This window comes from Suricata suricatta, chromosome 14, assembly GCF_006229205.1.
Source record: "Suricata suricatta isolate VVHF042 chromosome 14, meerkat_22Aug2017_6uvM2_HiC, whole genome shotgun sequence".
In the NCBI taxonomy this organism is placed as follows: Eukaryota; Metazoa; Chordata; class Mammalia; order Carnivora; family Herpestidae; genus Suricata; species Suricata suricatta.
In genome coordinates, this window is record NC_043713.1 from 31,895,752 (window position 1) to 31,909,963 (window position 14,212).

Sequence of the window (14,212 nt, forward strand, 5' to 3'; positions counted from 1 at the left end):
GATTACCCCATTAACCATTATGTTCCCCAGGTTGTAGAGATTTTAAGGTAATTAAATGTCTCCCAACAGTCCTACGCGTTTGTCCGTGGACTCTTACTCTTGTTTGTAGTGGTGAACTCAGTGAGAAGCAATTGTCAAAATTCTGAACTGTCATGAAAGCAGATAGCAACTGCCTTAACAAGCACAGCCCCATGGGGGAAGGGAATTACAATCACAATTAGAGGGGATGTCCAAACTTTGGCTCCGCACACACCCACTGACCTAAAATTCTTCATGGAAACTACTTCTCTTCCATTTTTGTGATACATTTACTTTCTTGGCAAGTTCATGAATTTCCATGGATTCAACTTTCATTGAAAGTTAGTGACTCTTAAATCTCTCTATATAGTCTACAGAGGCACAAAATTCATCCAGTTAACGCTATACTCTCAATCTTCCCTTTCTATACCTACCCCTTTAGCTTCACCATGTACCAGGTATCAAAAATCAAAGGACCATATTTTTGAAATTGCTCTCAGTCAAGTACAGATCTCTCCTTTCTCTGTTTTGTTGTTTTTCTTGTTGTTGTTATTGTTGTTGTTGTTTGCTTGGATTCTGGTCAACTTGTGATGATTAAGAAACATGAATATGGAGCCAACGTCCTGATACAAAGTGCCTGGGCTCCCAGCTTCTTTGTTTATAAAACAAAGAAAGTGAATATCTATTTTATAGCATTGATTCAGGAATGTAAGGTGTTCACACATTTAGCAGTCTTTGGATGTAGTGTTGCACGTAGCAAGCACTCAATAAAAATAGTCTCTTAGGTCACTCTCTGCAATGTTTCCTAGACTCCTTAATGTCAGTTTCTCTTGTGCAACCAGTCAACTCTTCTCATGAGAGTAAGGATGGTATTGCTAAAACAAAAATGTGTTCAGCAACCTCCTCCCCGCAAACCACATACCTACTGTGTATTTCTTAGCTGCGGTTGATATTCTCAGTATTTTATCCAAAGGGCTTCACATTTTGGCTTTGATACTCCACCACCTATTATCAGAGCATACTTTTCTCCTCCACCCTTCTGCATTTTGCTCATGTTAGAGCTTACACTGGAAATGCTCACAGAACTTCTTTGCCTCTCAAAACCAATCTTTGTCTTTGAAGACCAAGAACAAGCATCACTTTCCTGAATAATGCCCTCACCTTCCTCTCAGTTAGAACAAATTTTTATCATATTTAAGCTTCCACAGCACCTTTGGCTTACATTATTATAGCATATAACCACAGTAAGAATTGCCATATGGTCATTTGTTGACAATTCTGCCCTGCCCCTTCCCCCTGCCATTGTGACTTCCAGATCAGAATGCTAGAGATGACATCCTACCCAGGTGAGGTCACTCACTCTCCAGGTTTAGCAGAGGACATTATATTCTTGCTTTTGGAATTATATATGTTTTAGTTTACATCTCTAATTTGCTATGCAACTAATTGCAAAATGTATCAGTATATTTTTGAGAACTTACTGAACAATTAATTGAAATAATAGAAATATTCATAAAAGGGTAAGAGAAGGAACATTTGCTATAAGGTGTAAAAGGGTGGCAGAAATGGGCAGTGATACCAGCGAAGACATATGGTCTGTTTCCAACTTTTTCCTAATTTCTACCTTTGAACCTAATTCTAAAATAAGATAGCTTATTACATTTATAAGGCACTTTTGGATCTTAAAATAACCCTGTGAAGTAGACATGGCCAATACTATTCTTATTTGGCAGGTGGAGAAACTAGGTTTCTAAGAAGTCAAGAATCACATATAAACTGACCAGGTAAGAAATTGATAGAGATTAGAACAGAACCAAGCTTGCCCCATAATTCAGGCACCATACAGATTGGTGCCCCATGGGCCCAAACACACACACAGAAGATGTAAACAGAGACTCAGAATAAAGGCTATTTCTCCTCTACTTTCTTTATAAGTTGATTTTTATGGGCATCTAAAGGAGAACACTTAGGTTATCTTGAGCCGTGTGTTCACAAAGCATTAGAGCAGCATATCAAAAGGTGAAAAGATCAATCAGCAAGCCTACCTTTATTATTTGCCAAATTATTTTGACTGCGTCGACAGCTTACATGGAATAGAAGGGATTTTTTTCTAACAAATTATACTTATCCTTCAAAACCCAACTTAAGTTCTATCTCAGCTATGAAAATTCTTCTGACTGCTGAGGCTAGCACTGACATTTCTCACTTCTGAAATTGCAAGTAATATATCACAGTGATGGTGCCACAGTGAATAAAATAGAATTTGCATGGATTTTTAAATTTTCTAATAGTAAAGTTATAATATGTTACTTGAGTTTAATAACTTAACACCATTACATAAATTATATTGTTTACCCAATACAACAATCACTCAATTTCGTATAATAAATAATTTATCTGGTTTTTAACCCAGGTCCTCCAGAAGAAACTTTCTTAGAATTTTGTAAGTGATACAGATTTCTTGGTTACTCATGTTGTGACCCTGAGGCCACATCTGAGTTTAAGCTAACAAAGTAACATCTGATGGGCCTCTACATAGTTTCAGGATGGAAGTCAGCCATGCTGGAGAAAACAACCATGGTACTAGAGTGTTGGGACTTTAAGCCACGGGATATCAACCCAACCTCCCAACCACTAAAGAGATGCATGGCCTATAATTAAATCAAACACTGGTAAAAACTCTGGACACTAAAACTCACACTAAGGCTTTGGTGAGCTTCTGGGTTGGTGGATATCTTGATGCATTGTGAAGATGATAGGCTCTGCTTCCATGGAAGGAAACACACAAGCTCCATATTCAGGACAATGCTAGACTTCACACTATGGCTCTCTTCTTTGGGTTGGACCTGATTTTTATCATTAATAATAAAATGGTTATCCTAAGTAAGAGGTTTTTGCTGAATTCTATGAGTTATATTAGTGAATTATCAAACTTAAGGTGGTAGTGGGAACCAACAAATCTGTAGCCAGTTGGTCAGGGTTTGGGTGGTCTGGAAATGCCAGAACTTGTGATCATTGTCTGAAGTGAAGACAGACTTTGGCATCTATGTCCTTAATTTGTGGGGTCTGCACTAACTCCAGATAGTGTCAGAATTGCATTGCAGTATTACAGTGGGGTGATGAACTATGGAAAAAAATCAAAATAAGCTTTCTTTTACAGATGACGTAACTGAAAACAAGAGAGTTTAGGTAATTTGCCCCAAATCAAACAACAAGTAGGAGTGTTACTATTAGACTTAATTGCATTGCTTTTATTACTCTTCTCTGCATTGTGCTCTTTGTCAATAATGTATGCTGGTTTTACAGAAGTGAAGGATAAGGCTATACAATCTGTTCCTTTGTTTGCATCTAACATAGTGACCAGTCTATGTTTGGACAAATGCAATAATAATCAATACAAATATTCTTATTGATTAAGTTCATGAACTTCTTAGTTAAATGTTTCTGTATACAGAATCCTTACCATGACTGGGTTTACATTTAGGTTGAAAGTAATCATGTAAATTGGAGAAGGTGGGAGGAACAAGAGGAAATGAATGTAAGTAATTGGTAAATGTGGGAGAAGTCAATTCCTGATTTGTAGCCAAAATAGATTTTCTGGTGGGCTCAAAGACTTTTTAAAATACTTTGTGAGATTTTCTTTCTGTACAACTAATCTTGTTTGTATTCAAGCATGTTGAGACTATATTTGGTTGTTTCCTGTGAATGGTGTACAGGGTCAATAATGTGGTGCTGTCTACTCTGAAAAACAAGCATTTACCCCTACCTCTGAGCATATACAGCTGCATATGGAGCATGCATTGTGGGATCCATCCTCATCGGTTAAATGACCCTGAAATGAGATCACCTACCTGTTCTCCAAAGAAAATTGAACTATCTTCAGGTAGAATTGATATTGGTCCCAGTAGCCACTTGGATTTGATTAGAACAGATCAGGTAGAAATGAGAGGAGTTGTCATCCTATAAATAGGGAATGTCTCCTTGAGATGTCTGATCCTCTACCAAATCTATTCCTATGATGCTCTGATAAGAATGTCATTTGAATTCACACAACCATTTTGCCCTTGGAGATGGAAAGAACACCCCTGAGAAATTAGCTTCCAAAGAAAACTGTCTCAAGCAATTTCCCTTTTTTTATTTTTCTATAGATATTCTCAGATGCATATTTTCCTTTATTAATCTAAACTTGTACAAATTAGCAGTATGATGATGTACAAAGTGAACAATTGAATAATTTTTTTTCTTCAATCATATGTTTTCCCTTTCATGGCCTAGTTGCCAAGGACCCATAATCTACAATCCTGGCATTTCTTTTTAATTCTATGAGCCAAAATCCATCATTTCTGAATATTTTAAGACAAGGAATCTGAAAGTTTTATTCTGATCATTAATCAGTCCCCTCCAATTAAGTTCAATTATACCCTATAATCATTGCTATAATTATTGATTGATTAATCTTTCAACTATTAATTAAAAGTCTTAATTAAACTTTTCTAATGTTATTTAAGTTCAAATATAATGATTATGCAATTTCCTTAGTATATGCAACATGCCCTACTAGCCTTATGATAAAGTCATAGTCTACTAGCTATGAATCATTGACTAGTAAAATCTGAAAGTGAGTGAAATAGTCTCCTTCATTCCCACTTCCTACACACACGTGCATGTGTGTGGACATATTCAGGTTGATGGGTAAAAAGTTGAGAAGAATAGGCTGTACAGAATAGTTAAATATAATAAGAATCCTGGAGCTATAGATGGAGGTAGACTTTTGCATGAACCTAGGAGGGTGGAATCAAGACACAGATAGATTTAAAAAAATAAACTTGCAAGATATTTATTTTTCCTCTGCCACCCAAACTTACTCATGCGTGTTTGTAAGACAGAGGCAGATTTTAGCTGTGTGAAGCTGCCAGCATGACCTTTGTAGGGAGTTGGGTTTATGTGTTTGACAGAAAAGTTGACGGGAAGTAGGGAAGAAGAGTAACGTGTACTCTCAGCAATAATCCTATCCCAAGGACTTTGAATTTTTATCATTTTTAATCCTCTCAAACAACCTCAGGGAATAATTTATGTCCATTTTGTAGATGAGGAAATATGATTGGAGAAAGAATCAAGAGTTGAATCCATATCTATCAAACTTCTAATTTGTCATAATATTCTTAATACTCTTGTGAGATGTACTGGGACAAAGAAACAATCAAACCAACCAACCAACCAACAAACAACCCCACAAATACTTGTTTAATAGAAGAGGATATTTTTGGAATCATGGAAATGGGGTTCAAATAGAAGGTCTATTGATAACTTGTGACCTAGGCCAAGTACATAAACATTTAAAGTCGAGGGTTCCTAATCTGTAAATTGGGAATAAAATATAACCTGCAGGATTTTTTTTCAGGGTTAATAACAATGGCTAGTATAAAAGGGTCTTCATCAATGCTAGATATAACTTGCTACTTAAACATTCTTTCTCTAAAATTACTAGATCTTGTTTTTAGTCCTTCCTCACTACTGACCACTGTCTGCCCTTAAGGAAGCTATTTCCCATTCACATACTCAGCCCTTCATCTCTGTCCTTTGTATCTCATAGGATGTTAGTAGTTACAACAATCTTAGGAATTCCATTGACCAGAGCCCGATGCCATGATGAGGACCCTGAGGCCTGGAGAGGGTTAAGGCCTTGCCAGTGGTTGCACTGCTAATTACTGACAGAATCAGGTCTCTAGAGTCCCAGTTCAGAGAGCTCTTTCCACCACTCCAGATTGTCCCTCAAGCTAACATTTGCCCTACATTTTGTACAGGGTTGTCATGAGGATCAAATATGATTAAATATGGGAAAGTGCTTTCAAAAGTGCAAAATTATGCACAAGAGCAAAGCATTACTATTAATGGACTTCTTACTTGGCTTCTTTGGGTAGTTATGGAATGTTATTTAAAGTGACTTTAAAGGGTTTTTAACTATGAAATGCTATGAAGCTGGGTTATTATGTCTTGCAATGAGAGTACCTACCAGGAGTTGATGAGGAGCCAGTGGTGTGCATTTCCTTCTGTTATGTGAAATTCTATCATGGGTAGGATGGTTTTCTGACATGACTTAATTGCAAATAGCTTATTTGGGGGCTGATCCCAGGAAACTCCATTAAGAGAATGGTGAGGTAAGACAGGAAAGGTGAAAAATCCAATAACTGGTGTATTATTAAACCAGTTACTACTTTGGGCAGCTGGAACTCCACCTTCCTCTGACCCCCCAGAAACATTGGAAACACTGAAAATCAGCTTAAAGAGTGTGGATCAGAGGTACCATACCCGAGCTGATAATTAAGTATCCACAAATTCCCATCAGCCCTTGCTTCAGGGTGTCCCACACAAGGCAGTAACTCACCTGTACCTTGCCCTTAGTACTGAGTGAGTACCCATGGGCAAAGAATGCCCTGAGGCAAGTAGATGCCAGTGCCTCTGGTTCAAATCTGATGAGCTTGCTTGAAAATCTGGTGAGCATGTTGAGGTGATATGAACCTTCAACATGAGCAACCTCTGTTTTTGTGATCCCTTAGGGAAAAAAAACCAAGATCTCGGCTTCAAGGTGTTTATGAAACTTGTGCTTACATATATTGTCCTTATTTACATATATTGTCAAATCAAAGAAGGATTATATTAATGGGGATTAATTAATATAGTCTCTTGCTCTTGGAGCAAGAGAATAGTGGGAAAGATTTTGTGAGTGGCAAGGAAGCCTGGGCTCATGAAGACGGCCTCTGTTGTTTTCCTTATAATCTATGTTTTCTGAACCAATACTGTGTCTCTGAAGACAGGTCAGTTGATAGGGCTCAAGCGTAAGCCGGAAAATGAGATATTATTACGTTGCCACCAGCAGACTTTCAAGTTTCCTTTTCTCCAGATACCCTCATAATATCCCCAGCTGTCAGAAACTCTTTAACAGAACTGCCAACCTAGGTTAGTATCCTTCTGTTGTGCCCCTCATTATTATTTTACACCTTTCCATTTCTTAGCCTTTGGGTTTCATTTAGCTCTTAGACAAAATAACCATATGAGAAATTTATACATCCAAACATGTGAATGCTAGGTAAGAATTTATACTATTTTTCTTGCCAGAAGTCTGTGTGTTTTTACAGTAGATTTCTAGGGTTCTGACAAAAAAAAATGAGCTCAAACAGTAATGGTAAGTGGTGACCTACAGGCACCAAGTAGGGAATCAGCTACTCTATATGCCTAAAACTCTGTTGAGGAGACATTGAATAATATAGCCTGGAAACCATTTTTCAAGGTAGCCAATTGAAAAAACCACAGACATTGCAGAGAATCAAGTCAAGTCATTCCCTTCACCTGGAATTCCATTCCTTGATTGCAGAGCTGATCCCTGAAGAATGAGTTCAGCATCTCTTCCTAAAGTTGGCCTGGTAATACCATCCCTTATTCATATTCTTTTTGGTAAACATCTATAGCATACATCACGCATTTTTCATTTTTTGCTAGTACCACAAAAGTGATACTCTTACCCTCACAACCAGATTGTAAGTCACTTGAGGGCAAGAATGTATTTTGTTTATTCTAAACTAGTGTTAAGCTCTATTAATTTTGCTATGTCAGGGCTATAGGTGAGTATTTATGCACGTTCACTCTTCTGCCCTAACCATTAGGTTTGTGAGGTGGCTATTAGGCTAATTAGGCTGACTGAGTAATAGGTTCAAAGAGATGAGAGGACTCACTTTGATATCTCTATACTCTTTTCATTAGCCCCATGGGTTTCCTATGCAAGGTGTGGAGCAAAGCATGGAACTTTATGTTTTCTTTCACAAAATGTCACATGTCATGCTCTCTCCATTACACAAGCATCATGTGACTTCCTGCAGAATATAACACGTATGTGCATTGGAGTTAGAAGATCCAAGCCTAAGACATTGCCCTGCCACTTCCCAGCTCTATGCAAGTCTGACCCTCCGTTTCCTTGACTGTAAAGGGAGCGGATGCTGTTCTACCCCTCTCGTAAAGTTTTATAGACTCAAATAAAATAATGAATGTGGAAGCACTTACCATAGTTAAGCACTTATCACAGTTATTATGACCATGAACTTTGGAGTCAGGCATGGGGTTAAATGCTTGCCCATCACTACCATTTGTGCAGACTTGAGCAAATTACTCATCTTCTCTGTCTCAATTTTTTTCTTCTGAAATAAGAATGATAATGCTTTTTTTCCAGAATTGTTTTGATGATTTAATAGGATCCTACCTGAAAATGGCCAATGCATGTTAAATATTGATAAATGTTACTTGTTAATTTGCTATTGTTGGCATTATCATGCATTTCCAAGCAAATATATGCCATTTTTATAGAGATAATATTAATGTAATAGAAAAATATTGGGCTTTAGAGAGCCATGAATTGGCTTCCTATCCTGGTCTTATTTTGGCAAATTATTTCGTATAACACTAGTGCAGTTCAGCTTCCTCAACTGTAAAAGTTAAAATCATATGCACCTCACAGGGTTTCTGTGAGTGTTAATAAGATGATGTATGTAAGCATGTATGGAAATATCTGGTAACTCATTGACATCCAAAAATTGGATTCTCTCCTTCCCATATTTCAGATATAGGGGTTGATTTTGAATGCCTTGAAGATTTTAGGGTAGCATTATTAACATTTCTCTTTGAAGTTTTAGAATTTTGGGTATGTTTCTCAAGCATGTAAATGTGTATAATATAACAGATATCAACAATCATAAAACACAGCTGTTATAGATGTATTAAAATTATCCTAGAAACATGTCCCATATTTCTAAAAGTAGAGGGGAAGGGTTATCTTTCTGATAATGGGCAGGGAATGGGGAGAATATCATCAACAGTTTCTTTTATGGCAGATGTACTCGGTGCACCTTGATATATGGTTCCTCCTTAGACAGGTGCCGCTTCTGTGGAAATGCTGCAAAGCTCACGACACTTTTTGGATGATATATGAAGTGCCAGCTAATGAACAAAAATATGGTCCATTTTATAAACTCATTTGTGTCAGACACTTATGTTGTTTCTAAGAGTGGCAGGAATCAATAACAAGCAGAAAATTCTAATCATCAAATAAAAATAAAACCTAAAATATCCAATACTTAAGTGAATCTCTATTGAGTAACAATGTCTAGAAAGGAGGAGACTTGAATCTTTTCAGCCACTCAGCCAGAAACTGAAGGAAGACTTCAGAATCAGGAATTGTCCCAGCCCTTTTTGCCATTAATTTCTAAGCTCAGAAAGTATTGAGGACTATTGTTAAGAGATGTCACTTGGGCATTTTCTCAGTAATGCCAAGACTTCTGATTTTTTGTTTTTTGTTTTTTTGTTTACTGTGCTTGCTATTTATTTCTGGAGCTCTATCTTTTCTCATATATGTCCAGAATGTCCCAGAAGCCAAGTGCTACACCTAAATAGTTTTGTAAGATAAGTGAAGCCTGTAGATGGCCTCATTTACCCCGTTGCCCAGCCATGTTGGCTGGGAAACTTCTAAGCAGTTTCATAAGCATCCCTGACTTTTAAGCAAAGAAAACAGAAGAGAAAAATTAACATCATTCATTATTGTTTTGTGCAGTTGTGAAATTTCCTGGACAGTGCTCTTGATAGCTGTCAGTTGCCACATTTGAAACCACATTCTATTTTTTTAATTTTTAAAAATTTTTTAATATTAGTTTATTTTTGAGAGAGAGGGAGACAGAGCATGAGCAGGTGAGGGGCAGCAGAGAGGGAGCCACAGAATCCAGAGAGGGCCCAGTCTCTGAACTGTGAGCACAGACACGGGGCTCAAACCCATGGATCATGAGATCATGACCTGAGTCAAAGTCGGGCACTTAACTGACTGAGCCACCCAGGTGCCCCTGGAATTTTTTTAAATTAATTTTATTTTTTTTAATTTAAATGGTTTATTACCAAGTTGGTTTTCATATAACACCCAGTAAACCACATTCTTTAATACCCCCCATCCCCTTCACTTCTGTCAGACACCCTCTTCTAACAGACACACACTCTATTTGCTTTGTGGGTTTATTCTTAAGTTGAAGGAAAAAATTGATTACATATTTTTTCTTTAATGAAAGTCATGGATTTCATGTGTGAGCTTCCTGACAATTATTTTGTGAACTTTGAGCCTCACTTTAGAGCTGTTCTCTAGAAGGTTGTAAGTTAAGTGGCTTCTCACTTTGGCATAAGTGCTTTTATGACTCACGTGAGTCTCTACTGGAAAAGCTCAAATCTGTACCTACAGGCTAAATCCATTGCAGACAGTGGGACTTGTTGGTCCACAGGAAGATGATATAAAATATGGTAGATCTTCAGCCTGGAGGTTCATCATTAATTCAGTGTGTTGTTAGTTCTTCACCAATTTCAGCAATTGATTTCATGTCTTTATACCTCATAACAACTTCCATCATTGTCCAATTTTAGTAACCTACTAACTTCCTTGTTTGGTACTCACTTTGGGTTCAAGCCATAATGTTGAACCCCTAAATGCCATCAACATTTTCCTGGAGACTGGGTGCCTGGCTGGGTTCTAGACTGTTTTCCACTATTGGACCTCTCTGACCCCAACTATGCATCTATGTAAATATCTACTTACCAACACTCACTAAACATTCCAAATTATTTTCTCTATCTAGATGCTGAAACACTTGCCCATTGGTTGCATTATGTCTCTTTAATATTGACACCTAATTATTTGAGTTTCCTTTTATTAGTTCTTGCTGATAGCTCTCTTATTTCCTGGGCTTCTATCCTGGCAGCTGTTTCTAGTCCTTTTCCAGCCTAAGTTGTTATCAACTTAGTACTAGAAGCCATCTCTAGCACTGCTTCTTCCTTCCTTCTTCTAGTACTATTTTCATCAATTCAATAATGTTTTTAATAGGTAGAATATTAATAGATAAACAATCCTTGACTGATTTTATATACTCAAATTCTATTGGAAAAATCCTGCTGCATAAAGCCTATAACATAGTAGTTTAAATACTTAGAACTTCTTATTTTACTCTCCTTCCATGTCTCAACATTCCTATCTCCATGATTAGAGACAGATACTTCACCTCACCGCCCAGCCTACCCCCGACATGTACAGCAAAGCATATGCTTGTAATCCAAGCTTTTCTTTCTTCAAAAGATTACTTTCCATGTAAAGAAGAAGTTGGTTGGAAATTCATGAAGAATTTAGAAGAAACTAGGTAAACACCACACAGTGGCCTTACGGAGACATCGAAGTCCATTAAAAGGGGGAAGTGTTTTGATTGTAATCTTTTCACACACACACACACACACACACACACACACACCATTTTTTTTCATTGGGACATAAGTACCAATGCAGTTCAGATTTCCTTTTTTTCCCTTCAAAACTTTTGAGATAAAATTTTAAGGTCAAATATTCTCTAAAGCTCTAAGTTTTATTTTTAGATAACATTTGTACTTAGCTAATAACTCACCTCTTTTGGCTTCTTTCTTTCTCCCCATCCTCCTCTTGTCCCATAGAGGAAATGAACACAAGAAGCCCCCTGGGCGGCTTCTTTGGGGCACAACAATGGCTCTAGTGAGAGAGATCTACTCCAGCCCAGAAGAATTCCCCTCTCTCTCCAACATAAATAAGGCCAGAATTTTCCTTTACAGGGGCTGATAGACCTTAGTCACAGTCTGGCCAAATGGCCTTTTGATGTCATAACACTAGGGTAAGATTCTAGGAAAAGTGATGGAAGGAAAATCTTAAATGTTCTCTGCTTCATTCACTTGAATTCAACTCATTAACAACACAGTAGCTCCCTAACCACCAATCACTCACCACCAACATGTACCAGAAATTTAACACACATTACATGCTTAAAAAGATTAGTCTTTCTTATCATGCATGGACTTATATACATTGATTCATTTAATACATGTTAGGTACCTACTGGATACTCTTCTATGCACAGTAAACACAAAGATGTATAAGACAGTTTCTGTACCTGATAGATTCTGTGACTTTTTTAGTTCAGATAATTACTTTGATAAACAAGTTATAGAAAAAGTTCATAATTAATAAGCTTCCTAGCTCAGTGATAACTACATTGAAAATGTAGATTGCAATGGAAAAAATGCTTATCTTGAAAGACTATGACATTATCACATTTCCAGGAAACAAGTGCAGTCCAACGTAGAGCCTTTTGTACTTTATGCATTTCAGTTTGCATCATGTTGACAATCACTTACAGAGCCAGCTTTATATTTGTTGTAAGTGATTACGTAGTGTTTTCTCTAACAATGCATTCAAGACTTCTAGCTACAGGTACATCAAAATTGATCAATTCACTGCATTAGGTATTAACCTCATTATAGCTAGTGCACAAGGACTCCCAGAGGACTGAGTGAAGAAAGAAGATAAATAACTTTGTGCCAAGCACTGTGCTAAGTTCTTCGTGTCCATTACTTTATTTGATTTATAACACCAATGAATATGTTCTTTTTTTACTCACATTTTACAACTGAGAAAACTAAACATTGGAGGTATTTGCAACAATGATGGACGCACTTGCTAAAGATTGCCAAAGCTATTAAATGGAAAACCTAGGATTTGAATCCATATGTACCTGACTCTGCAAACTGACTATTAACTTTGTTTACCTCAGTACAATCAAAACTTAGTGGAGAGACAGGTCATGTATGAAGAAAAATGGTAGCCAATAGTAAAAAAGCCAATTATGATAAATGTGTCATGATTGATTTGGTTCGATAACTATATGATGTGAGCTTTATCAGTCGTGATTATTTTTTTGTTTCTTTTCTCTTGTATTCCTACAACATTCCCTAAAGTATCATAAACTCCTAGTAAATATTGTTAGCTCAGTTAATTATTTAGTATTGTATATTTTATGCAAAATATTGGAGCAGAACTGAAATTTTTCTTTAGGAGATGTGATGTCTGACAGGACATGAGTTGAAATAGTCATGATTATTAGTAGAAATAGGTACTTCTACCATCTTCCAACATTCCTGACAGACAACAAATGGCTTGCAGAGTTTATGAACAACAGAATCATCTTATTTGACAGGTATGATTCCAACCTTTGGCTCTTCTCAAAGATCAAACTCACTTTTATAACAGAAGGCATGTCATAGCTTTGAATATACCTTTATATAGGCAGCAGGGTTAAGTACCAGGTGACTATACTGTTTATATGTGTTTCGCTACAGTTTTGAAAAGAAGAATCAAAGGTCTAATTATTTTACAGACACATTCTAAAGGTTTTGGGAGCTATTTACAGCATGGTTATAAAGTGAGGTAATAGCTCAATTTTAAGATCTACAGTAATGGGCAGAACATATCCTAATCCTAATTAGATGCCTCTCTCATTTCAAACTCATTTCTCCCAATTTTGGTCTCATTTTTAAGACTCCAACTATGCACAGGGTTTCCAGTTCTAACCTTTCACGGAACTTACCTGTCAATTTTGTAAAATGACTGGGTTTGTATTTTGAAAACAAAATAGGCTATTTCAAAAATGTTGTCATTCAAAAATAACTTGTTTGAAACTATTGAGAAAGATAGTGTAGTTTCTAATCCCTGGCTTGTACTACTAAATCATGAAGATGATAGGACAATTTTGAATGATTCTTTAAAATCCGTGACACATAGGTAGACATATGGGACTCATCTATAAAGACCAGTGAAATTATTCATAAATAGTGAACATTTGAGTCATTGTGATGGGTAAGAAGGCTTTTGTACAAGGGTGTTCCCATTCCCCTTCATATCAAGCACATCAGTGGCTACTCTCTCTGCCTATATGTGAAATAGACTCTGTCCTGACGTGGATTAAAAACAAAATGCCTTGACTTTCCCATCTCCTGCACATCGGCACACACAGTAGGCTACATTTCCCCAACGTGCAGAGAGGGTTTTCTCCCGCCTTGTGTCTCTACCTGACACACAGACCTCTCTCAGCTCACAGAGAGACACAGCCTGAAATGCACTGCCGGGCTCTGAACGCTCTCTGAATAGCTCTTGTCAGTCAGGAGCCTGCATTTCATGTTTCAGATTTTTCCCAGGGGACTTTGATGTTAATCCATTTCACACTTCTAACACATCTGTTCTTCTTCAGGCTTTCTTATCTTTTCTGAGCATTCAAATATATGTGTGGGGGGAAGAAACTTTTGGCTGTCATTGTGCTGTTTCTGA